General features: G+C 46.7%; 1 protein-coding gene across 4 annotated transcripts in view; it reads right to left on the reverse strand.

The window, feature by feature from the left end:
- Positions 1-24,407, reverse strand: part of IL11RA (interleukin 11 receptor subunit alpha) — a 209,516-nt gene extending 185,109 nt beyond the window's left edge. For 2 of the 4 annotated variants that reach the window (XR_010909354.1, XM_067464702.1), the window contains exon 1: positions 24,196-24,406. The gene's annotated coding sequence lies outside the window, so the exon portion shown is untranslated. Of the gene's footprint in view, positions 1-19,208; positions 19,387-24,195 lie in introns of those variants that run through there. The other 2 variants (XM_067464704.1, XM_060761111.2) reach the window with 2 other exon arrangements.
- Positions 24,408-25,428: the final 1,021 nt, after the last annotated feature.

The following is a 25,428-nucleotide window of genomic DNA, read 5'->3' on the forward strand; positions in this document are numbered from 1 at the left end:
TGCGCTCAATGGGAGTTCTAGAGGCATGCACAACTGAAGTATAGGTCTGTGACAGGTCCTGAGTTTCTCTCTTCATATCATTATTATTATTTATTATTAACTTTATTTGTACCCCGCTAGCATCTCCCGAATGACTCGATGCGGCTTACAAAGGCCAAGGCCTCAAAACACAACACAACAATACAACACCTAAAGCAAATCAAAAACAATTAAAGCAATATTAAACAACAAACAATAAACAATACACCAAGACACAATAAAACTCGGCCGGGCCAGAGTAATGGGTACAGATTAAAAGTGCTGATGTGACAGGTGATATGTAAGGATTATGGGGTAAATGCAGTGTGCAGTGTGCGACAATCGCAATTCTAGTAAAGTGCTTCTGGGACTTGTTATTGGAGTTTTCCTATTCTGGAAAGGCACATCGGAACAGCCAAGTCTTCAAGTTCTTTCCAAAGACTGCCAATGTAGGGGCCTGTCTAAGATCTTTGGGGAGGGTTTTCCAGAGCCAGGGGGCCACCACAGAAAAGGCCCTGTCTCGAGTCCCCACCAAACGCGCCTGTGACGCTGGCGGAATCACGAGTAGGGCCTCTCCGGATGAACAAAGTGAATGCGTGGGTTCATAAATGGAGCTGCGGTCACGCAGGTAGGCTGGTCCCAAACCGTTCAGGGCTTTGTAGGTAAGCACCTGCACCTTGAATTGGGCTCGGAAAATAAACGGCAACCAGTGGAGCTCCTTAAATTGTTGAAGGATGTCTAGGAAATGCCAGGCTGCCATTTCCGCCTGGCGTTGCTCCATCCCGACCAAGCGCCTGCAGAACCCTGTAATTTGGTGGTCCACGCCTTGGTCACCTCTAGATTGGACTACTGCAATGCGCTCTACGTGGGGCTGCCCTTGAAAACGGCTCGGAAATTCCAACTGGTCCAACGGGCAGTGGCCAGGATGTTAACTGGTGCTCCCTACAGAGAGAGGTCAACTCTCCTGTTCAAGGAGCTCCACTGGCTGCCGTTTATCTTTCTTTCTGTAAGGAGGGTTGACCTCTCTCTGTAAGGAGCACCAGTTAACATCCTGGCCACTGCCCGTTGGACCAGTTGGAATTTCCGAGCCGTTTTCAAGGGCAGTCCCACGTAGAGCGTATTACAGTAGTCCAACCTAGAGGTGACCAAGGCATGGACCACTCCAGCCAGATCAGCTTTCGCGAAGTATGGTCACAGTTGGTGCACAAGTCTCAATTGTGCGAAAGCCCTCCTGGACACCGCTGACGCCTGAGCCTCAAGCGTAAGCGATGAATCCAAGAGGACTCCCAAACTGTGGACCTGTGGCTTCAGGGGGAGTGTAACCCCATCCAGCACAGGTTGCCACCCTATACACAAGATGCCTCACACTCACGTCCCAAACTGGTGTAAAGGAGGCTGCCCAGTCCTGCCATGATTCAAATTGGCCAAGCAACATTTCCCTGAGTGTAGTGTAGGCTCCTTCTTTGGAAGCTTTGAAACAGAGTCTGGATGGCCATCTGTCAGGGGTGATTTGAATGCAATTTTCCTGCTTCTTGGCAGAATGGGGTTGGACTGGATAATGGCCCAGGAGGTCTCTTCCAACTCTTTGATTCTAGGATTCTATGACTCTATGAATCACTGCAAACCTTAGCAGCGGTTCAGAAAGACACACGCTGCCTCCAAATTACAGGGTTCTGCAGGCGCTCGGTCGAGATGGAGCAACGCCAGGCGGAAATGGCAGCCTGGCATTTCCTAGACATCCTTCAACAATCTGCAACAAAGGGATGCTTTGAACGGGAGCCTGCTGCGCTTAGAGGCCTCCTGCGCACTGATGCGCCATGAGCGCACATGGCCTGCCCCACCACCGCCATGCTTCTTGCACAAAATCCACAATGAAACCCAGTTCAAGGTCGGAAAGTTGCTTTCATTAGGTCCTCAGCAGAAAACCTTAAAAGTCCCGATGTCTTTCAAATGGAATTGCGCATTGTGAAGCGCACATGTGGCACATAGCTCCATCTCCACAATTGTGTCTCCCAGGGCTATCCCCAAAGCCACATTTTAAGCCTTGAAACCACAGCAAGACAGCCACTTCCACATTCCCTGCATCCCGCTACAGGAAAACAGCTGCTTCTATGGATTCAATCTGAATTTTTTGAATATTAAGGATGTTGAATGCTGTTTAAATATTTGTATATTTTATATTTTAAATTGTATGCTGAGAGGAGATTCCATCTGAACATGAGGAAGATCTTCCTGACTGTGAGAGCCGTTCAGCAGTGGAACTCTCTGCCCCAGAGTGTGGTGGAGGCTCCTTTTTTGGAAGCTTTGAAACAGATGCTGAATGACCATCTGCCAGGGGTGCTTTGAATGCAATTTTCCTGCTTCTTGGCAGGATGGGGTTGGACTGGATGGCCCAGGAGGTCTCTTCCAACTCTTTGATTCTATGATTCTATGATAATCAGCACCAAAAGGCTAGAAGTATCCACAAGAACAAGACCCTTAAAGAAGATTTCCACAGCACATGAACTTGATTTCCAACCAATGCCTGATCTAACATGTTTTCCCTTGAAGCAAACCTTATATCCCAAAACCCAGAAACTGGTTTCATTTTCCCCCACCCTTGACTCTTATCTGACGAAGCCTTTCAGAGCGACGTAAACCTTGAGTTTGTTGAACTCAAGTCACCTGTTTTTCAACTCCCTTTCTGGCTGCTCATTGAAATTCCCAAGTGTCAGATTGTTTTCCAAATCCAAATCTTGAGAGCTCACGGAGAGAGGGAGTAAACCATCATTGCCAGGCCCAGCAGGAATATTCTCATGAGAAACTGCCCTTTGCACTGGGGCCTCTCTGTCATTGTCTATATGAAAATCATTGACCAAACCATCTCCATCTTGCACCTCAGCCTCAGCGCCATCATTTCCCTCATCATTGCCCTCATCATTGCCCACATCAGAAGCATCATGATCATCCTGGAACACAAACACAGGCTGATTCCCAAAAAAGAGGCCTTTTTCTGTATTGCTTACAAAGATTGTGTAAGTTTGTTGCACTGTTTGCAACACTGCAAGTCTATGTTTTAACTCTACTGATAAGAGTCAAGTTTTTCTGTTCTTTTTCCTCTTGCCTGGGTGCAATGTTATTGTGTCTTCTGCATTGGACCTGACTGAAATACACTTAGCGCAACATGACTTGCCCAGGATCTCCCAGTGCGTGTCCATGGTCAAGCACCAAACTCCAGCATCACAGTCTAATGCTCAAACCACTCTGCTATATCCATTTCCATACGACTGAGCATCATGACCTTTTTGAATGGGCCACATCATTTCAGGTAACTGTCTGATGCATGAAAGCCAAAGAGTGCAAAGAGAAGGCATTGGAAGCGAAGCCTCCAAAGCCATGGACTCTCTCCCAAATGCTGAGCCTGGGTGATACCACATGTACCCTTTTCCAGGCTTTACGTGAGATTTAAGAGCAGCAAGGCATTATCATGAGAGAGATGTGATGGCGCGAGTTGTGCCACCTATACGTAGAACTGTAAGTTGCAGGATTTGAACTGTTGTATCATGCCTGATTTTGCCTTTTTACCCTGTAAATGTATATGTTGTGAGTCAACATTCTGACACCATACCTACTACTAGTAGTAGGAGAAGAAGAAGGAGTGATGCAGAAACAGAGGAGAATCAGCGTCAGCTGAAACGTATTCGTGACATCTTTCTGGCTCCCAGTGATGAAGAAGACTTTGCAGGATTCAGGCCAGAGGAGGCTATGGAAGCAGATTACAGGGGAGTGAAGAGAGTGGCTAGTGATTCTGGCAGTGAGAGTGACACTATGTCTAAGAGGCTTAGAGACACAGCAGATAACTTCAGTGATAGTGAGGATGAGTTGGAGGAGGCTGTAGACTGGACTCTGGTTCAAAACAGAGACATTTGCAATCAAGCAACATCAAGTGATGATTTTGAAGGTTTTAGGGATAATGGGAATGAGAGTACTGATTGGCAGGATCAGGCACTAGAGCAAAGGTGGCAGGCTTGGCGTGGTGTAGATGCTTCAGCTGTGGGAGCAGAATCAGATGCAAGCAATGAATCTCATTCTTCTGATAGTGAATAAAATGAGCACTCTGGGACCTATTCCTTTGCAGACGACAAAGTGTTGTTTCGTGTTGTTCTCTGCCTAATCTTGTTTTGGATTCCCAGTATCCTGTTTTCCCTGCCGTGCTCCGGACCTTGGAACCTTCGCTCGTGAGTGTACATCTGGCTTCTTGACCCTTGGAACTGACTGACTACGCGTTTGCCTACCGGATTTTGCTCCATGCCTTGCAACCCTTAAAGACTGTTTTGTTTTGTATTCTGCTCCTAGTCCATCGTATCTCTTGTTATTTCTTGGCTGCAATTCAAGCCTGCTTATCTAGCATTTTGTGTTCCTGTTTGAAAACATCCTTTGAACTGTTTGCACTGACTCTTAAAGTGCCTCATTTAGTTTGTTTTGCATTAAAATACTACTATTTTGCACCTCAACTGCTGTTTAAGACATTCTGTGTTCTGTGGGTCACGACAGTATAGTTGGTTTGATTGGTTATTTATAGCTGTCAATCAATGTTGTTTGCACCAGTTGAATTGCTCCTACTACTCAATTGTTTGACCCCACCTCTTCCTAGAGAGCAGGACAGTGTTTCCTTTTCCATTCCACCATCAAACATTCTATCAGATGGACGTGAGAGAGAGACTTGGCTCTGAAGCCCTTGATTAAGTTACCTCTCAGCACCAATTCTGAGGTTCTTACCCTTGAGACTTATGCTTCATGTTCAGATCAACCTGGACGACGTTGAGAAAGCCTCAAGCGCCTTCAAACCAGTGCTTTGGCACCAGAGGAAGGCTTTGTGCCTTCAAAATATAGGTCGTTGGAATTGGGGTTGTGATTATTCCGATATTCACAGCCATTGAGAAAGAGGGACCTGGAAAAGCTTCTCAGCTGCAAAACTCCTTGGACCCAAGACAACCAGAGACTGTAATGTATATTTTCCTTTACCCCTTTGAGACTTCCAGCTTATTGTCTTAAAGGGATAACTCTTTGTGAACAATAAAACCTACAATGTTTTGGTCCTTGGGAGTTCCAGTTTTCCTAAAGGAGGGCAAGAAGCAATCCCCTGGGGGAAAAGATGTCACATCCATGACTCTTCCACTAAGAGTTATAGCCACCAGACGCGATGGCACAGAGACAAGGCGCATCGTCTCACAGTCCCTGCAAGCATGATGCTCATTCCCTATTGGGTGCACCAACAGCAATTTGTGGGGCCCTTGGCCGTCCTCCTGCCTTTCCTCAAAGGTCCTTCCAGGCCTTGAACATGACAGCTCCGGTCTCTGAGAAGTGCAAAAAGGGGCAGGATCCCACCCCGAAGCAGAGAGAAGGGCCTTCTGGGTGGAAACTATGCGCCTGGAGAGCCGGCAAAGGGATAAATCATCTCACGGAAGGAGCAGCTCCACCTGATCGGAGCAGCAAGACCAAACAAGGCTTGCAAGGGAGACGTCTGTTTATTGCTCAGGCTGCTGGAAGGGCCGGTAAGGAATGGTAATAGGCTTGAAACGCTAAGCATCTCAATACTTTGGTGAACACGTTTAAATGCATCTCATTACAAAATGAGTTGTTTTGTTTTTCATAGCAGGACGAGGCCTCTGTGTTTGCCTAGACCAGTGTTTCTCAACCTTCCGAATGCCGCGACCCCTTCATACACATCCTCATGTGGTGATGAACCCCAACCATAACATTATTTTCCTTGCCACTTCATAACTGTCATTTTGCTCCTGTTATGAATCATAGAATCCTAGAATCCTAGAGTTGGAAGAGACCTCCTGGGCCATCATCCAGTCCAACCCCATTCTGCCAGGAAGCAGGAATATTGCATTCAAATCACCCCTGACAGATGGCCATCCAGCCTCTGCTTAAAAGCTTCCAAAGAAGGAGCCTCCACCACACTCCGGGGCAGAGAGTTCCACTGCCGAATGGCTCTCACAGTCAGGAAGTTCTTCCTCATGTTCAGGTGGAATCTCCTCTCTTGTAGTTTGGAGCCATTGTTCCATTGCGTCCTAGTCTCCAGGGAAGCAGAAAGCAAGCTTGCTCCCTCCTCCTCCCTGTGCCTTCCTCTCACATATTGATACATGGCTATCATATCTCCTCTCAGCCGTCTCTTCTTCAGGCTAAACATGCCCAGCTCCTTAAGCCGCCCCTCATAGAATCATAGAATCAAAGAGTTGGAAGAGACCTCATGGGCCATCATCCAGTCCAACCCCATTCTGCCAAGAAGCAGGAATATTGCATTCAAAGCACCCCTGACAGATGGCCATCCAGCCTCATAGAATCCTAGTGTTGGGAGAGACCTCCTGGGCCATCATCCAGTCCAACCCCATTCTGCCAAGAAGCAGGAATATTGCATTCAAATCACCCCTGACAGATGGCCATCCAGCCTCTGTTTAAAAGCTTCCAAAGAAGGAGCCTCCACCACACTCCGGGGCAGAGAGTTCCACTGCTGAACGGCTCTCACAGTCAGGAAGTTCTTCCTCATGTTCAGATGGAATCTCCTCTCTTGTAGTTTGAAGCCATTGTCCCATTGTGTCCTAGTCTCCAGGGAAGCAGAACACAAGCTTGCTCCCTCCTCCTCCCTGTGGCTTCCTCTCACATATTTATACATGGCTATCATCATATCTCCTCTCAGCCTTCTCTTCTTCAGGCTAAACATGCCCAGCTCCTTAAGCCGCTCCTCATAGGGCTTGTTCTCCAGACCCCTGATCTGCTCCCTCCTCCCTGTGGCTTCCTCTCACATATTTATACATGGCTCTCTTCATATCTCCTCTCAGCCTTCTCTTCTTCAGGCTAAACATGCCCAGCTCCTTAAGCCGCCCCTCATAGGGCTTGTACTCCAGACCCTTGTCTGGAGAACAATCGTCCTGTCAATATCTGACATGCAGGATGTATTTTCATTCACTGCATCAAATTTGGCACAAATACTCAATAGGCCCAAATCTGAATACTGGTGGGGTTGGAGTGGGGATTTATTTTGTCACTTGGGAGTTGTAGATGCTGGGATTTTTAGTTCACCTACAATCAAAGAGCATTCTGAACTCCACCAATGATGAAATTGAACCACCCTTAGCACACAGAACTCCCATGACCAACAGAAAATACTGGAAGGGTTTGGTGGGCATTGACCTTGAGTTTAGGAGTCGTAGTTCACTTACATCTAGAGACAGGGGTGGCTCAACCCATTACGCAAAGTAAGCATTTGCAGTATAGTTGATTTTGCCCACGGGCACTCTTGAGGTGCTCTTGGGGGAAAACAGACTTTGACATTTGTGAGTTGTAGTTACTGGGATGTATAGTCCACCTACAATCAAAGAGCATTCTGAACTCCACCAATGATGGAATTGAACCAACCTTAGCATACAGAACTCCCATGACCAACAGAAAATACTGTAAAGGTTTGGTGGGCATTGACCTTGAGTTTGGGATTTGTAGTTCACCTACATCTACAGAACACCGTGGACTCAAACAATGGTGGATCTGGACCAAACTTGGCACGGATACTCAATATGCCCAAATTTGAATACTGGTGGGGTTAAGGGGGGATTGATTTTGTTATTTGGGAGTTGTAGTTGCTGGGATTTATAGTTCACCTACAATCAAAGAGCATTCTGAACTCCACCAACAATGAAATTGGACCACCCTTAGCACACAGAGCTCCCATGACCAACAGAAAATACTGGAAGGGTTTGGTGGGCATTGACCTTGAGTTTAGGAGTTGTAGTTCACCTACAACTAGAGAACACTATGAGTCCATAGTGGAATTAAACCAAATATGGGACACAGAAAATTATTATTATCATTATTATCATTATTCGAAACACAACAAGATGACACAGCAAACAAGCTCACTCAACACAGCAAACAAGATGACACAGCAAACAAGCTCACACAACACAGCAAAAAAGCTCACTCCGCTGGCTGTTGTATTGGATCACACATCAGACTCTTCCCAAGTATCTAGGGCTGTGTGATGTATTGGCGAATAATACGTGCGGATCCCAGTAGGGTGACCTTCTGCAGCTGGCAAATGGTCATTTTGTCAGCGCCGATTGTGTTTAAGTGCAGGCCAAGGTCTTGAGGCACTGCACCCAGTGTGCCGATCACCACTGGGGCCACCTTGACTGGCTTGTGCCAGAGTTTTTGCAGTCCGATCTTTATTATTATTATTATTAATAATAATAATAATAATCATCATCATCATCATTATTATCCCGAATTCCACAACTGTGCATAATTGCACAATGATAATCCCTCGAGAGATCACAATAGGGAAAAAAAGGAGAAATGGGAAAGTCCTGCTACATTATTATTATTATTATTATTATTAATCATTATTATCCCCAATTCCACAACTGTTCATAATTGCACAATGATAATCCCTCGAGAGATCACAATAGAAAAAAACAGGAGAAATGGGAAAGTCCCGCTACTTGCCTCTGGATTGCAACACTTGGACTGCTCGTCCGCCTGAGTCCCAGCCACGAGGCATGCGCTTCATCATGTGGGCAAGACCACATCATTGAGCCAGACTGTTCCCTATCTCTGTAAAGCAGCCCAGCATGGCTTGCGACATCCTTCCCAAAGAGCGACAACGACAACTCTCGAGGTGGGCCAGGCCAGAAACCCCAATGTACGTGTGCCAAGGCTTCCGATAAGGCGGCTGCTTCTGCGGAAGAAGGGAAACTGGATCCTCTGCCAAAGACGAGCCAGCCGAGTGCGAGGACTGAGTCACTTGCTCCTCTCCGCCAGTGAGTGCCGGTTCATTCATCCCCTGATTCATTCATGCTTCATGAGCCAGGAAAGAGGAGCCAAAAGGCCAATCCAGCCTCTCCTCCTCCTCCTCTTCCTCCTTTGACGGCCAGAGGGAAAGAGATTTCATATTCCGGCCAAGAGAAAGTGACTTCTTTGCCCTCCGCAGACAGATTCAACCCTTGGGGACTTTTGGAGCCCTTCCCAAAGCGAGTTTCCAGACTGAACACTTTGCAAGGCTAGCGGCGTGCTTCCAAGTGCATTCCAGCTCATGGCAATCCTACAGTGGAACTCATGGCAACCGTCAAGTGGGAGGATTGATTGCGGTGCCTTCCTGGCAGGAGTGGCTCAGAAGAGGTTGCAATCGCCTCCTTCTGAGGATGAGAGAGTGTGACCTCCCCAGAGACTCTCAGTGGGTTTCCAAGGTTGCAAAGAAATCCAAACACTGATCTGCAGCACAAGTACGCTGCAAAATGAATGCCATTTGACCCTATTTTAGCTGCCATGTTGGAGGTGCAATAGGGAAACAAGGACTTATATCCATTATGGTGGGAGTGGGAAAATATTTTTTAAAATTGGGATTTGTTGAAATTAATGACATATTTGTCAAAGGCTTTCATGGCCGGAATCACTGGGTTGTTGTAGGTTTTTTCGGGCTATAAGGCCATGTTCTAGAGGCAATCTCTCCTGACGTTTCGCCTGCATCTATGGCAAGCATCCTCAGAGGTTGTGAGGTCTGTTGGAACTAGGAAAATGGGCTTATATATCTGTGGAATGACAAGGGTGGGACAAAGGACTCTTGTCTGTTGGAGCTAGGTGTGAATGTTTCAATGTTCCACCTTGATTAGCATTTGATTGCCTGACAGTGCCTGGAGCAATCTTTTGTTGAGAGGTGATTAGATGTCCTTGAAAGGCACTGCAGACTCCTTCAACCAGAGAAGTCAGCCCTAGCAGAGCACCTGATGAACCAACCTGGACACAACATATTATTTGAGAACACAGAAATGCTGGACCACTCTCACAACCACCATGTCAGGTTACACAGAGAAGCCACTGAAATCCACAAGAAGCATGTGGACAATTTCAACAGAAAGGAGGAAACCATGAAAATGAACAAAATCTGGCTACTAGTATTAAAAAACTCTAAAATTACAACAGCACAACAACAGAGAGGAAACAAACAAGGATGTCTAATCACCTCTCAACAAAAGATTGCTCCAAGCACGGAATGTTAGTGGGCAGGAAAAGAGATTGAAAGACGGGCTCAAAGCCAACCTTAAAAACTCTGGCGTAGACACTGAGAACTGGGAAGCCCTGGCCCTTGAGCGCTCCAGCTGGAGGTCAGCTGTGACCAGCAGTGCTGCAGAATTTGAAGAGGCACGAATGGAGGGTGAGAGAGAGAAACGTGCCAAGAGAAAGGCGCATCAAGCCAACCACGACCGGGACCACATTCCACCTGGAAACCAATGCCCTCAGACAATGAGGGATCGCCTAAGTAAGTAAGCAAGTAAGTAAGTAGGCTGTATTATGTGACCTTCCCAACCACAATGAGATTATTCCCAGCTTCATGTGCTCAATGGTAAACTGCCTCTGAACATGGAAGCTCTGCAAAACTACCACAGGTAACAGTCACAGGTGGGCTGCCTTCCACAATCCTCTCCCATCCAATCCCTGGACCGTATCTAATGGGAACAACCAGCGCATGATGCGTAAACAAGGGAGCACACCACCTCCTCTGTGTTTGTCTTGAAAATTGCAGACGCGCCATGACCTGGGGCCTCAATTTCCCTGCAAACACACAGAATGGCAGGGAAGGCAAAGGCAGAGAAGCAGCAAATAACCCGGAGATAAAGCACCTTATAATGCGCCCTCCCCTCCCATGGCATTCTAGGCAATTTCTGGAGCATGAATTAATGCCCTGCGGAAGATCTGGGGGTGAATCATGCAAGCATAATTGCAAATCTTTGAGTGCTTGACGAAACCATCATTTCCCAAAACTCTGGTGAAGAAAATCTGGAAATGCTGTTGGAATGTATTTGCCATCAAGGTTGTTTCTGCATGAAATGGACATTTTGTGCAAAAATCCAAAAGAAAGGGCAGAAAACATGCTTTTTTTGCACAAAAAATGAAGACTCTCAGCAGAAAATCTTATTTTCCTGTGATTTTTTTTACTCAATCTGGATTACCACACAGAAATTTTCCCTCAATCAGAATTGTATTGATTAGTCTCAACTAATCAATTGGTTTATCAGTTGCTGAATGATGACTCGACTCAAAAGTAAATCCCATCATTCCAAAGGCTCTACTGTACTCAAAGCTAACAATTGCCCTGTTTGCTTTCGTTGTTGTCTTCTCGAATGCTCTGGAAACAAAACAACAACAACAGAGAAGCAGGCAAAATGTCAGGAGAGAATGCTTCTGGAGCATGGCCATACAGCCTGGAAAACTCACAGCAACCCATAGAAGAGACTGGTCCAAGCTGATCCTTCCCATATTGTGATGTGGAGGTCGAGACTATTTCACGGAGATGGAAACAAAACAACAACAACATAGAAGTAGGTGAAATGTCAGGAGAGAATGCTTCTGGAACATAGCAAGACAGCCTGGAAAACTCACAGCAACCCATAGAAGAGACTTGTCCAAGCTGACCCTTTCCATATTGTGATGGGGAAGTCGAGGCTATTTCAAGAGCTGGAAACAAAACAACAACAACAACTGCTTCTATAAGCAGGCGAAACGTCAGGAGAGAATGCTTCTGGAACATAGCCAGGCAGCCCGGAAAACTCACAGCAACCAATAAAAGAGACTTGTCCAAGCCGACCCTTCCCATATTGTGATAGGGAAGTCGAAGCTATTTCAAGAGCTGGAAACAAAATAACAACAACAACAACAACATAGAAGCAGGCAAAACGTCAGGAGAGAATGCTTCTGGAACATGGCCAGGCAGCCTGGAAAACTCACAGCAACCCATAGAAGAGACTAGTCCAAGTTGACCCTTCTCATATTGTGATGGGGAAGGCAAGGTTATTTCAAGGGCTGGAAACAAAACAACAACAACATAGAAGCAGGCGAAACGTCAGGAGAGAATGCTTCTGGAACATAGCCAGGCAGCCCGGAAAACTCACAGCAACCCATAGAAGAGACTAGTCCAAGCTGACCCTTCTCATATTGTGATGGAGAAGGCAAGGCTATTTCATGGGGATGGAAACAAAACAACAACATAGAAGCAGGTGAGATGTCAGGAGAGAATGCTTCTGGAACATGGCCAGAGTGTTGCAACCCAGATCAGGAAACAAGACCATAAGATTAAATCCACCACATTTGACTGTGGGGGGGAAAAATCCTTTTTTATTGATGAAAAAATGGTTACAAAATAGCGGAAAATGCAAAGTCAAAAAGCCACAGTAAAATTCAGCAGTCAGGAATATCTCTGAACTAGATCAAAATTCCAAAAGCAACACTATCAAAACCTGGAACCTGTTAGTGTCTCACTAACCGTACTTGGAAACTAGAAGCCTCTAGGAATGCAGGCCATGGGAAACGGAACACAGCCAAGGTGATGCCTCAGTCTAAACGATGCTTGATCTAACAAGACAGCCCGGGGAAGACACTTTAAACTAAAGAAACTGTTTCGGGACACGCCTCCAGGCTTGGAAGCCTCCTTTTCCTTTAATCTACTTGACCTTCGCAGACTCTGTGATTCACTCCTGTTTCCCCAAATCTGCCTTCTTCTATCCTCATTTAAAAAAGGCAGGTGTTAACTCCTCTGGAGAGTTATCACCACTTGATTCTGAAACATCCTCATCAAGATGTTTAGTTTCACTTTCCCAGCCACTGCCCTCAGAATCAATAGTTTCCAAACCATCAGGGAAAACTACATGTTCAGTAGCCTGTTCAGCCGCATTAGGAAATACAATCAAAGAATCAGGGTCAGGTTCACACGGAGGCTGAACCCCAACACAGACAGCCTGGAAAACTCACAGCAACCCATAGAAGAGATTGGTCCAAGCTGACCCTTCCCATATTGTGATGGGAAAGGCGAGGCTATTTCAAGGGCTGGAAACAAAACAACAACAACAACAACATAGAAGCAGGTGAAACGTCAGGAGAGAATGCTCCTGGAACATAGCCATACAGCCTGGAAAACTCACAGCAACTCATAGAAGAGACTGGTCCAAGCTGACCCTTCACATATTGTGATGGGGAAGTCGAGGCTATTTCAAGACCTGGAAACAAAACAACTACAACAGCATAGAAGCAGGCGAAATGTTAGGAGAGAATGCTTCTGGAACATAGCTAGGCAGCCCGGAAAACTCACAGCAACCCATAGAAGAGACTAGTCCAAGTTGACCCTTCTCATATTGTGATGGGGAAGTCGAAGCTATTTCAAGAGCTGGAAACAACAACAACAACAACAACAACAACAACAACAACAACATAGAAGCAGGTGAAACGTCAGAAGAGAATGCTTCTGGAGCATGGCCATACAGCCTGGAAAACTCACAGCAACCCATAGAAGAGACTAGTCCAAGTTGACCCTTCTCATATTGTGATGGGGAAGGCAAGGTTATTTCAAGGGCTGGAAACAAAACAACAACAACATAGAAGCAGGTGAAACGTCAGGAGAGAATGCTTCTGGAACATAGCCAGGCAGCCCGGAAAACTCACAGTAACCCATAGAAGAGACTGGTCCAAGCTGACCCTTCCCATATTGTGATGGGGAAGTCAAGGCTATTTCAAGGGCTGGAAACAAAACAACAACAACAGCATAGAAGCAGGTGAAATATCAGGAGAGAATGCTTTTGGAACATAGCCAGGCAGCCCGGAAAACTCACAGCAACCCATAGAAGAGACTAGTCCAAGTTGACCGTTCCCATATTGTGATGGGGAAGTCGAGGCTATTTCAAGGGCTGGAAACAAAACAACAACAACAACAAAAACATGTCAGGAGAGAATGCTTCTGGAACATGCAAGCAAAATGTCAGGAGAGAATGCTTCTGGAACATAGCCAGGCAGCCCAGAAAACTCACATCAACCCATAGAAGAGACTGGTCCAAGCTGACCCTTCCCATCTTGTGATGGGGAAGTTGAGGCTATTTCAAGAGCTGGAAACAAAACAACAACAACATAGAAGAAGGCAAACCATCAGGAGAGAATGCTTCTGGAACATGGCCAGGCAGCCTGGAAAACTGACAATAAACCAAGGATTCCGGCCATGAACACCTTCGACAATACAATAATGTGTGATACTTTGTTTTGGTGTCTTTAGCACAAGCCAAGGGCCAACCTTCCCTTTGCAAACGGCACCATTTCCAAGGCGTCTCTCCCAGCAGGCAGGCCAGCGCATCAATTATGCACTCTTCTTCCTGGCAAGAGTAAATAATAACAAACAACAAACAAGACGACAAACTTCCCCAGAGCGGGCAATGAAGTGCCGCTTTGTCGGGCAAGGCTGCCTCTCTTCCTCCCCAGCAAGGAAGGCACGAAGGAAGAGAGGAAAGAGGAGATGCTTCACCATTATACAAACTCCAGCTGAAGCATGGGTTTCCCAATACAGTGGGATCCCGTGTCCTTGGGATCTCATGGATCCGGAAAAAATATCACAGAGTTTGAGCCACACAACAACAACCCGTGTCCTTGGGAACAGTCCCTGGGATTTCACGTATCCAAAAAAATGACACAGAGTTTGAGCCACACAACAACCAAGTCTAACAAATGAGGAATGCAGGCACAGAGACATTTTCAAGGCAGCGCGCTTGCCCTGAGATTCCTCCCCTTTGGCCTAAGTCCTGCAAAATGCCCTGCAAAAAGAGCATCAGCCCTTCCATTTGGGGATGGATATCTTTCCTCTCTTCCAAGGCTATTGAGGCAGTGGGTGTAAAGTGAACTACAATTCCCAAACTCAAGGTTAATGCCCACCAAACACTTCCAGGATTTTCTGTTGGTCGTAGGAGTTCTGTGTGCCAAGTTTGGTTCAATTCCATCATTGGTGGAGTTCAGAATGCTCTTTGGTTGTAGGTGAACTATAAATCCCAGCGACTACAACTCCCAAATGACAAGGTCTATTTTCCCCAAGCTCCACCAGTGTTTACATTTGGGCATATTGAGGATTGGTACCAAGTTTGGGCCAGATCTATCATTGTTTGAGTCCACAGTGCTCTCTGGATGTAGGTAAACTACAACTCCAAAACTCAAGGTCAATGCCCACCAAACCCTTCCAGTATTTTCTGTTGGTCTTGGGAGTTCTGTGTGCCAATTTTGGTTCAATTCCATTTTTGGTGGAGTACAGATGGTCCAGATCCATCATTGTTTGACTCCACAGTGCTCTCTGGATGTAGGTGAACGACAACTCCAAAACTCAAGGTCAATGCCCACCAAACCCTTCCAGTATTATCTGTTGGTCATGGAGTTCTGTGTGCCAAGTTTGATTCAATTCCATCATTGGTGGAGTTCAGAATGCTCTTTGGTTGTAGGTGAACTATCAATCCCAGCGACCACAACTCCCAAATGTCAAGGTCTATTTTCTCCAAGTTCGACCAGTGTGTACATTTGGGCATACTGAGTGTTTGTGCCAAGTTTGGTCCAGATCCATCCTTGCTTGAATCCACAGTGCTCTCTGGATGTAAGTGAACTACAACTCCCAAACTCAAGATCTATGCCCACCAAACCCTTCCAGTATTTTCTGTTGGTCAGGGGAGTCCTGTGTGCCAGGTTTGGTTCAAGTCCATTTTTGGTGGAGTTCAGGTGGTCCAGATACATCATTGTTTGACACCACAGTGCTGTCTGGCTGTAGGTGAACTACAACTCCAAAACTCAAGGTCAATGCACACCAAACCCTTCCAGTATTAAGTTAGTCATGGAAGTCCTGTGTGCCAAGTTTGGTTCAATTCCATTGTTGGTTGAGTTCAGAATGCTTGTTAACGGGAGGTGAACTATAAATCCCAGCAACTACAACTCCCAAATGTCAAGGTCTATTTTCCTCAACCTCCACCAGTGTTTATAGTTGGGAATATTGAGGATTGGTACCAAGTTTGGTCCAGATCTATCGTTGTTTGAGTCCACAGTGCTCTCTGGCTGTAGGTGAACTACAGCTCCTGAACTCGAGGTCAATACCCACCAAAGCCTTCCAGTATTTTCTCTTGGTCATGGAAGTCCTGGGTGTCAAGTCTGGTTCAATTCCATCTCTGGTGGAGTTCAGATGGTCCAGATCCATCATTGTTTGACTCCACAGTACTCTCTGGATGTAGGTGAACTACAACTCCAAAACTCACGGTCAGTACTCACCTAACCCAATATTTTTTCTTGGTCAAGAAGTTCAGTGTGCCAAGTTTGATTCAATTCCATTGGTGGAGTCCAGAATGCTCTTTGGTTGTAGGTGAACTATCAATCCCAGCGACTACAACTCCCAAATGTCAAGGTCTATTTTTCCCAAGCTACACCAGTGTTTATACTTGGGAATATTGAGTATTCATGCCAAGTTTGGTCCAGATCCATTATTGTTTGAGTCCACAGTGCTCTCTGGATGTAGGTGAACTACAACTCCCAAACTCAAGGTCAATGCCCACCAAACCCTTCCAGTATTTTTTGGTGGTCATGGAGTTGTGTGTGCCAAGTTTGGTTCAATTCCATTTCTGGTGGAATTCAGATGGTCCAGATCCATCATTGTTTGACTCCACGGTGCTCTCTGGATGTAGGTGAACTACAACTCTTGAACTCAAGGTCAATGCTTGCCAAACCCTTCCAGTATTTTCTGGTGGTCATGGTAGTTCTGTGTCCCAAGTCTGGTTCAATTTTTGGTGGAGTTCAGAATGCTTTTTGGTTGTTGGTGAACTATAAAACCCAGCAACTACAACCCCCAAATGTCAAGGTCTATTTTCCCCAAGCTCCACCAGTGTTTACATTTAGGCATACTGAGTATTTGCACCAAGTTTGGTCCAGATCTATCATTGTTCGAGTCCACAGTGCTCTCTGGATGTAGGTGAACTACAACTCCCAAACTCAAGGTCAATGCCCACCAAACCCTTCCAGTATTTTCTGTTGGTCATGGGAGTTCTGTGTGCCAAGTTTGGTTCAATTCCATCATCGGTGGAGTTCAGATGGTCCAGATCCATCATTATTTGACTCCACAGTGCTCTCTGGATGTAGGTGAACTACAACTCCAAAACTCAAGGTCAATGCTCACCAAACACTTCCAGTATTTTCTGGTGGTCATGGGGTTGTGTGTGCCAAGTTTGGTTCAATTCCATCATTGGTGGAGTTCAGATGGTCCAGATCCATCATTGTTTGAGTCCACAGTGCTCTCTGGATGTAGGTGAGCTACAACTCCAAAACTCACGGTCAGTACCCACCAAACCCAGTATTTTCTCTTGGTCATGGAGTTCAGTGTGCCAAGTTTGGTTAAATTCAATCATTGGTGGAGCTCAGAATGCTCTTTGATTGTAGGTGAACTATAAATTCCAGCAACTACAATTCCCAAATGACAAGGTCTATTTTCCCCAAGCTCTACCAGTGTTCACATTTGGGCATACTGAGAATTGGTGCCAAGTTTGGTCCAGATCCATCATTGTTTGAGTCCACAGTGCTCTCTGGATGTAGGTGAACTACAACTCCCAAACTCAAGGTCAATGCCCACCAAACCCTCCCAGTATTTTCTGTTGGTAATGGAGTTCAGTGTGCCAAGTTTGGTTCAATTCCATCATTGGTGGAGTTCAGAATCCTCTTTGATTGGAGGTGAACTATAAATCCCAGCAACTACAACTCCCAAATGACAAGGTCTATTTTCCCCAAGCTCCACCAGTGTTTACATTTGGGCATATTGAGTATATGTGCCCAATTTGGTCCAGTGAATGACAATACACCCTGCATATCAGATATTTACATGGCGATTCACAACAGTAGCAACATTACAGTTATGAAGTAGCAATGAAAGTAATGTTATGGCTGGGGGTCACTGAAGACCAACAGGTCGCAGGTTCGAATCCGGTGAGAGCACGGATGAGCTCCCTCTGTCAGCTCCAGCTCCCCATGCAAAGGGGATATGAGAGAAGCCTCCCACAAGGATGGTAACACATCAAAACATCCGGGCAATGTCCCCTGGGCAACGTCCTTGCAGACAGCCAATTCTCTCACACCAGAAGGGACTTGCAGTTTGTCAAGTCGCTCCTGACACAACAACAACAACATCATCATCATCAACAACAACAACAAAACACAACGTTAAGGGGTCATGGCATTAGGAAGGTTGGGAAGGGCTGTGCTGTGTGATCCTGGGATTTGCAATTTGACAAGGCAATTCTCTCTGCCAAAGAGGGCTGTCTAGGGCCTTGCTAGAACTACAAAGTACATCTCCCAGGATTGCACAGGGAAGTTAGAGGGGGTGTCAGCCCTGCACTTTTGTGCCTTGTTGTGCACATCATGCACCCACTCTCAGTGAATACCAAGTGTGTCTTTTGGGTCCATAGAATTCTCATCTAAGACATTCCTTCAGCCAGATTTGCAAAAATGGGATAGCAAAACAACAGAGAGGAAACAAACAAGGACATCTAATCACCTCTCAACAAAAGATTCCCCCAGGCACTGCCAGGCCATCAAATGCTAATCAAGGTGGTCAGTTGAAACATTCACAGCTAGCTCCAGCAGACAAGAGTCCTTTGTCCCACCCTGGACATTATTCCACAGATATATAAACCCATTTTCATACTTCCAGCAGAGTTTGCTACCTCTGAGGATGCTTGCCAGAGATGCAGGCGAAACGTCAGGAGAGAATGCCTCTAGACCATGGCCATATAGCCTGAAAAAACCTACAACAACCCAGTGATTCTGGCCATGAAAGCCTTCGACAATACAGAGGAGAAACAATCAGGCACATCTAATCACCTCTCAACGAAAGATTGCCCCAGGCACTGTCAGACCATCAAATGCTAATCAAGGTGGTCAGTTGAAACATTCACACCTAGCTCCAGCAGACAAGAGTCCTTTGTCCCACCCTGGTCATTCCACAGATATATAAACCCATTTTCCTAGTTCCAACAGACCTCACAACCTCTGAGGATGCTTGCCATAGATGCAGGCGAAATGTCAGGAGAAAATGCCTCTAGAACATGTCCACATAGCCCAAAAAAACCTGTTGTTGTTGTTCATTCGTTCAGTCGTCTCCGGCTCTTCGTGACCTCATGGACCAGCCCACGCCAGAGCTCCCTGTCGGCCGTCACCACCCCCAGCTCCTTCAAGTTCAGCAAAAAAAACTACAGTCCCAAAAATGGGACTGATTTCCGGCATGAATGCCACCTCCATTGCCAAATCCATGCGCATTCCTGTCCTCTTTCAAAACATCAATGTACCAGAGTGTTTCTAAACATCACCCCCCCCCCTTTCTCCCCTCCTTTTACCTTGTTCTCCTTCCTCCCAGTTGGGTCCCAGTGCCTTCCCAGTGCCTTCCCAGTGTCCTGGTGCTGTGGCCGGTGCTCCAGTCCGGCACACAGAGAGGGATCTGTGCGCACAGGAAGGGCAGCCTGCCTGCCAGGCCTGAGAAAGAGTGTGCGTGTGTGTGTGCCTCTGTGTGTGTGAGTCCCAGCCACTGGCAGGGATGCGCCAGCAGAGATTTACTACTGTTTATGTTTTGGGGAGAGGAAGAGGAGGAGAGCAGAGGGGGAATGGGGCATGCGCAGAGGGACAGGCCCACAGAAAGTTTGCCTCTCTTTGCTTCTGTTTGCCTCTGCACATCCATCCCAGGAAGGGAAAGCATTTCCCCAATTGGCGGGCCTGGAGAGGCAGCAGTGGGAGTTCAATGGGACAAGCCCCCTCCCCAATTGCTTTGGGTTGAATGCACCAAAGCCCCCCCAATAAGCAAAGAAGGGGCTCCTCAAACTTCCCCCCAAAAACAAACAAGGAGAGGCTCTATCCTTCCACAAAGCCAAGAAAGGGATCCTGCGTCTCTTTCCTTCCTTCCTTTTTTCCTTCTCTTCCTGCATCCCCTCCCTCCCTTCCTTGCTTCCTTCCTTTTTCCTTCTCTTCCTGCATCCCCTCCCTCCCTTCCTTCCTTTTTTCCTTCCTTTTTCTTTCTCTTCCTGCATCCCCTCCCTCCATCCCTCCATCCCTTCCTTCTTTCCTTCCTTTTTTCCTTCTCTTCCTGCATCCCCTCCCTCCCTTCCTTCCTTCCTTTTTCCTTCTCTTCCTGCATCCCTTCCCTCCTTCCCTTCCTTCCTTCTTTTCTTTCTTTTTTTCCTTCTCTTCCTGCATCCCCTCCCTCCCTCCCTTCCTTTTTCCTTTCCTTTTTTCCTTCTCTTCCTGCACCCCCTTCCTTCCTTCCTTCCTTCCTTCCTTCCTTCCTTCATTTCCTTCCTTTTTTCCTTCTCTTCCTGCATCCCCTCCCTCCCTCCCTTCCTTCCTTGCTTGCTTCCTTCCTTTTTCCTTCTCTTCCTGCATCCCCTCCCTCCCTTCCTTTTTTTTCCTTCCTTTTTCTTTCTCTTCCTGCATCCCCTCCCTCCCTCCCTCCATCCCTTCCTTCCTTCCTTCATTTCCTTCCTTTTTTCCTTCTCTTCCTGCATCCCCTCCCTCCCTTCCTTCCTTGTTTCCTTCCTTTTTCCTTCTCTTCCTGCATCCCCTCCCTCCCTTCCTTCTTTTCCTTCCTTTTTCTTTCTCTTCCTGCATCCCCTCCCTCCCTCCATCCATCCCTCCCTTCCTTCTTTTTTTCCTTCTCTTCCTGCATCCCCTCCCTCCCTCCCTTCCTTCCTTGCTTCCTTCCTTTTTCCTTCTCTTCCTGCATCCCCTCCCTCCCTCCCTTCCTTTTTTTCTTTCCTTTTTCTTTCTCTTCCTGCATCTCCTCCCTCCCTCCATCCCTTCCTTCCTTTTTCCTTCTCTTCCTGCATCCCCTCCCTCCCTCCCTCCCTCCCTCCCTCCCTCCCTCCCTTCCTTCCTTCCTTTTTCCTTCTCTTCCTGCATCCCCTCCCTCCCTTCCTTCTTTTCCTTCCTTTTTCTTTCTCTTCCTGCATCCCCTCCCTCCCTCCATCCATCCATCCATCCCTTCCTTCCTTCCTTCATTTCCTTCCTTTTTTCCTTCTCTTCCTGCATCCCCTCCCTCCCTTCCTTCCTTCCTTGCTTCCTTCCTTTTTCCTTCTCTTCCTGCATCCCCTCCCTCCCTTCCTTCTTTTCCTTCCTTTTTCTTTCTCTTCCTGCATCCCCTCCCTCCCTCCATCCCTCCATCCCTTCCTTCCTTCCTTCCTTCCTTCATTTCCTTCTTTTTTTTCCTTCTCTTCCTGCATCCCCTCCCTCCTTCCCTTCCTTCCTTCCTTCTTTTCCTTCCTTTTTTCCTTCTCTTCCTGCATCCCCTTTCCTTCTTTCCTTCTTTCCTTCTTTCCTTCTTTCCTTCCTTCCTTCCTTCCTTTCTTCTTTTCCTTCCTTTTTTCTTTCTCTTCCTGCAGCCCCTCCCTCCCTCCATTCCTTCCTTCCTTTTTTCCTTCTCTTCCTGCATCCCCTTCCTTCCTTCCTTCTTTCCTTCCTTCCTTCCTTTTTTCCCTTCCCTTTACTTTTTCCTCTTTTCCCTTCAGTCCTTCCTTTTACTTCTTTTCCCTTTCCTTTCCTTTCGCTTCCTTCCATGTTTTGGCCAAGCTAGTTCTTGATTTCTCCTTCCTCTCCTTTCTCCTTTCTGATTTTCTTTCATTCTCTTTCTTTCCCCCCTTATTTCCTTCGCTTTACTTCCTTCTCTTTTCCCTTCGATCCTTCCTTGCTTTCCTTTACTTTCTTTTCTTTTTCCTTTTCTTCCTTCCTTTCTTTTTCTCTCTCATTCTGTTCTTTCTTTTTCTCCTTCCTTCTTTCTTTTTTCCCTTCAGTCCTTCCTTCCCTTTACTTCTTTTTCCTTTCCTTTCATGTTTGGCCAAGTTCTTTATTTCTCCTTCCTTCCTTTCTTTTCTTCCTTCTTTCCTTTTTTCCTTCCCTTGACTTTTTTTTCTTTTCCCTTCAGTCCTTTCTTGCTTCCCTTTACTTCCTTTTCCCTTTCCTTCCATGTTTGGCCAAGTTCTTTATTTCTCCTTTCTCTCCTTCCTTCCTTTCTTGCTTCCCTTTACTTCTTTTTCCTTTCCCTTCCTTCCATGTTTGGCCAAGCTAGTTCTTTACTTTTCCTTCCTCTTTTTCTTTCTTTCCTTCCTTCTCTTCCTTCCTTTTTGTTGTTCTCCTATTTTTTTCCTCCTTCCTTCCTTTCACTTCATTCTCTTTTCCCTTCAGTCCTTCCTTTACTTCTTTTTCCTTTCCTTTCCTTCCATGTTTGTCCAAGTTCTTTATTTCTCCTTCCCTTCCTTCCCTCCTTCCTTCCCTTTACTTCTTTTTCCTTTCCTTTTCTTTCCCTTCCTTCCATGTTTGGTCAAGCAAGTTCTTTATTTTTCCTTCCTTTTTCTCTTTCCTTCTCTTCCATCCTTTCTCTTTTTTTCCCTCTCATTCTGTTCTTTCTTTTCCCCCTTCCTTCCTTTCACTTCTTTCTTTTATCCTTTCAGTCCTTCTTTCCCTTTATGTCTTTTTCTTTCCCTTCCCTTCCATGTTTGGCCAAGTTCTTTATTTCTCCTTCCTTCCTTCCACTTCTTTCTCTTTCCTTTCCCGTTCCTTCCATGTTTGGCCAAGCTAATTCTTTCCCCTTCCTCTCCTCTCTTTCTTCCTTTCCCTTCTGCTTGCCTCTCTTTCTCTCCCTCTCCCTCCTTCCTTCCTTCCTTCCTTCCTTTTACTTCTTCCTCTTTCCTTTCCCTTCCTTCCATGTTTGGCCAAGCTGGTTCTTTATTTCTCTCCTTCTTCCTTTCCTTCTCTTCCTTCCCTTCTGCTTGCCTCTCTTTCTCTTCATTCTTTCTCTCCCCCCTTCTTCCTTCCTTCCTTTTCCTTCTTTCTCTTTCCTTTCCCTTCCTTCTATGTTTGGCCAAGCGAGTTCTTTTTTTCTCCTTTCTCTCTTTCCTTCTCTTCCTTCCTTTCTGTTTCTCTCCCCTTCTGTTCTTTCTTTTCCTTTCCTTCTTTCCACTTCTTTCTCTTTTTCCTCCAGCCCTTCTTTCCTTTTACTTCTTTTTCCTTCCATGTTTGGCCAAGCTAATTCTTTCCCCTTCCTCTCCTCTCTTTCTTCCTTTCCCTTTTGTTTGCCTCTCTTTCTCTTCGTTCTTTCTCTCCCTCCCTCTTTCCTCCCTTCCTTCTTTTTTTCCTTCTTTCTTTCCTTTCTTCCTTCCCTTTACTTCTTTTTCTTTTCCCTTCAGTCCTTCCTTGCTTCCCTTTACTTCCTTTTTCCTTTCCTTTCTGTTCCTTTCTTTCCTTCCATGTTTAGCCAAGTTCTTTATTTCTCCTTCCTTCCTTCCATTACTTCTTCCTCTTTCCTTTCCCTTCCTTCCATGTTTGGCCAAGCTGGTTCTTTATTTCTCCTTCCTCTCCTTCCTCTCTTTCCTTCTCTTCCTTCCTTTCTGTTTCTCTCCCCTTCTGTTCTTTCTTTTCCTTTCCTTCTTTCCACTTCTTTCTCTCCCCCTCCTTCCTTCCTTCCTTCCTTTTACTTCTTTCTCTTTCCTTTCCCTTCCTTCCATGTTTGGCCAAGCTGGTTCTTTATTTCTCCTTCCTCTCTTTCCTTCTCTTCCTTCCTTTCTGTTTCTCTCCCCTTCTGTTCTTTCTTTTCCTTTCCTTCTTTCCACTTCTTTCTCTCCCCCTCCTTCCTTCCTTCCTTCCTTTTACTTCTTTCTCTTTCCTTTCCCTTCCTTCCATGTTTGGCCAAGCTGGTTCTTTATTTCCCCTTCCTCTCCTCTCTTTCTTCCTTTCCCTTCTGCTCTCTTTCTCTTCATTCTTTCTCTCCCCCTCCTTCCTTCCTTCCTTCCTTCCTTCCTTCCTTCCTTCCTTCCTTCCTTCCTTTATTTTCCTTCTTTCTCTTTCCTTTCCCGTTCCTTCCATGTTTGGCCAAGCTAATTCTTTCCCCTTCCTCTCCTCTCTTTCTTCCTTTCCCTTCTGCTTGCCTCTCTTTCTCTCCCTCTCCCTCCTTCCTTCTTTCCTTCCTTCTTTGGCAGCTGGCACTTTTACGGGCCAAGAGCGCCCGCTTTCCCTCCAAGCCATAAAAGCCGACCAAGAAACACCCGGCAAGGAAGAGAGGGGGGGGGGGCACGGCATCCAGAGTGGCCAAGGGGGGGGGGAGAAGAGAAGAGAAGAGAAGAGAAGAGAAGGCAGCCCCCTTTCCTTTCCTTTCCCTCCTCTTCCCTTCCCTTGGCAACCCTCTTTGGTCCAAGCAGAGGCGGCTCCCTCAGCGACCCCCGCCTCCTCCCCAAAATACACCTCCCCCCCCCCTCTTTCGGCCTCAAAGGAAGGGAAGGGGCAGGGAAGGAGACCCCCCCCCCCAAAAAAAACCCCCAAATTCCCGAACCCCAGGCAGCCTCTGACCTGGAGTGGCGGCGCCGGCGGCTCCTCTCCTCTCCTCTCCCGTCCGGGCGGTCAAGCGGGCAGTCCTCCTCCTCCTCCTCCTCCTCTTCCTCCTCCTGGTTCCCTGCTCCGTCCGCTTGGCTCAAGGGCCGAAGGGCTCGCTCTCTCTCTCTCTCTCTCTCCTCCCTCCTGCTGACCAGGCGCCGCGGACAGAGGCTCCCCGGCCGGGAAGGGAGGAAGGAAGGAGGCAAGGGAGGGCAGCTGGGAAGCCCAGCCCATTCGGAGTAGGAGCAAGAGTTGTGGCTGTTGTTGTTGTTGTTGTTGTTGTTGTTGTTGTTGTTGTTGGGTCATAAAAAGCGGGTTTCCTTGGGAAGCCCAACCCATTATTGTTGTTGTTGTTGTTGTTGTTGTTGTTGTTGTTATAATGATGATGATAGAATCCTAGAGTTGGGAGAGACCTCCTGGGCCATCATCCAGTCCAACCCCATTCTGCCAAGAAGCAGGAATATTGCATTCAAATCACCCCTGACAGATGGCCATCCAGCCTCTGCTTAAAAGCTTCCAAAGAAGGAGCCTCCACCACACTCCCGCCGGGGCAGAGAGTTCCACTGCTGAACATAGAATCATAGAATCCTAGAGTTGGAAGAGACCTCCTGGGCCATCATCCAGTCCAACCCCATTCTGCCAAGAAGCAGGAATATTGCATTCAAATCACCCCTGACAGATGGCCATCCAGCCTCTGCTTAAAAGCTTCCAAAGAAGGAGCCTCCACCACACTCCCGCCGGGGCAGAGAGTTCCACTGCTGAACATAGAATCATAGAATCCTAGAGTTGGAAGAGACCTCCTGGGCCATCATCCAGTCCAACCCCATTCTGCCAAGAAGCAGGAATATTGCATTCAAATCACCCCTGACAGATGGCCAGCCAGCCTCTGTTTAAAAGCTTCCAAAGAAGGAGCCTCCACCACACTCCCTTTGGGGCAGAGAGTTCCACTGCTGAACATAGAATCATAGAATCCTAGAGTTGGAAGAGACCTCCTGGGCCATCATCCAGTCCAACCCCATTCTGCCAAGAAGCAGGAATATTGCATTCAAATCACCCCTGACAGATGGCCAGCCAGCCTCTGTTTAAAAGCTTCCAAAGAAGGAGCCTCCACCACACTCCCTTTGGGGCAGAGAGTTCCACTGCTGAACATAGAATCATAGAATCCTAGAGTTGGAAGAGACCTCCTGGGCCATCATCCAGTCCAACCCC

Source organism: Anolis sagrei, chromosome 2 (genome assembly GCF_037176765.1).
Source record: "Anolis sagrei isolate rAnoSag1 chromosome 2, rAnoSag1.mat, whole genome shotgun sequence".
In the NCBI taxonomy this organism is placed as follows: Eukaryota; Metazoa; Chordata; class Lepidosauria; order Squamata; family Dactyloidae; genus Anolis; species Anolis sagrei.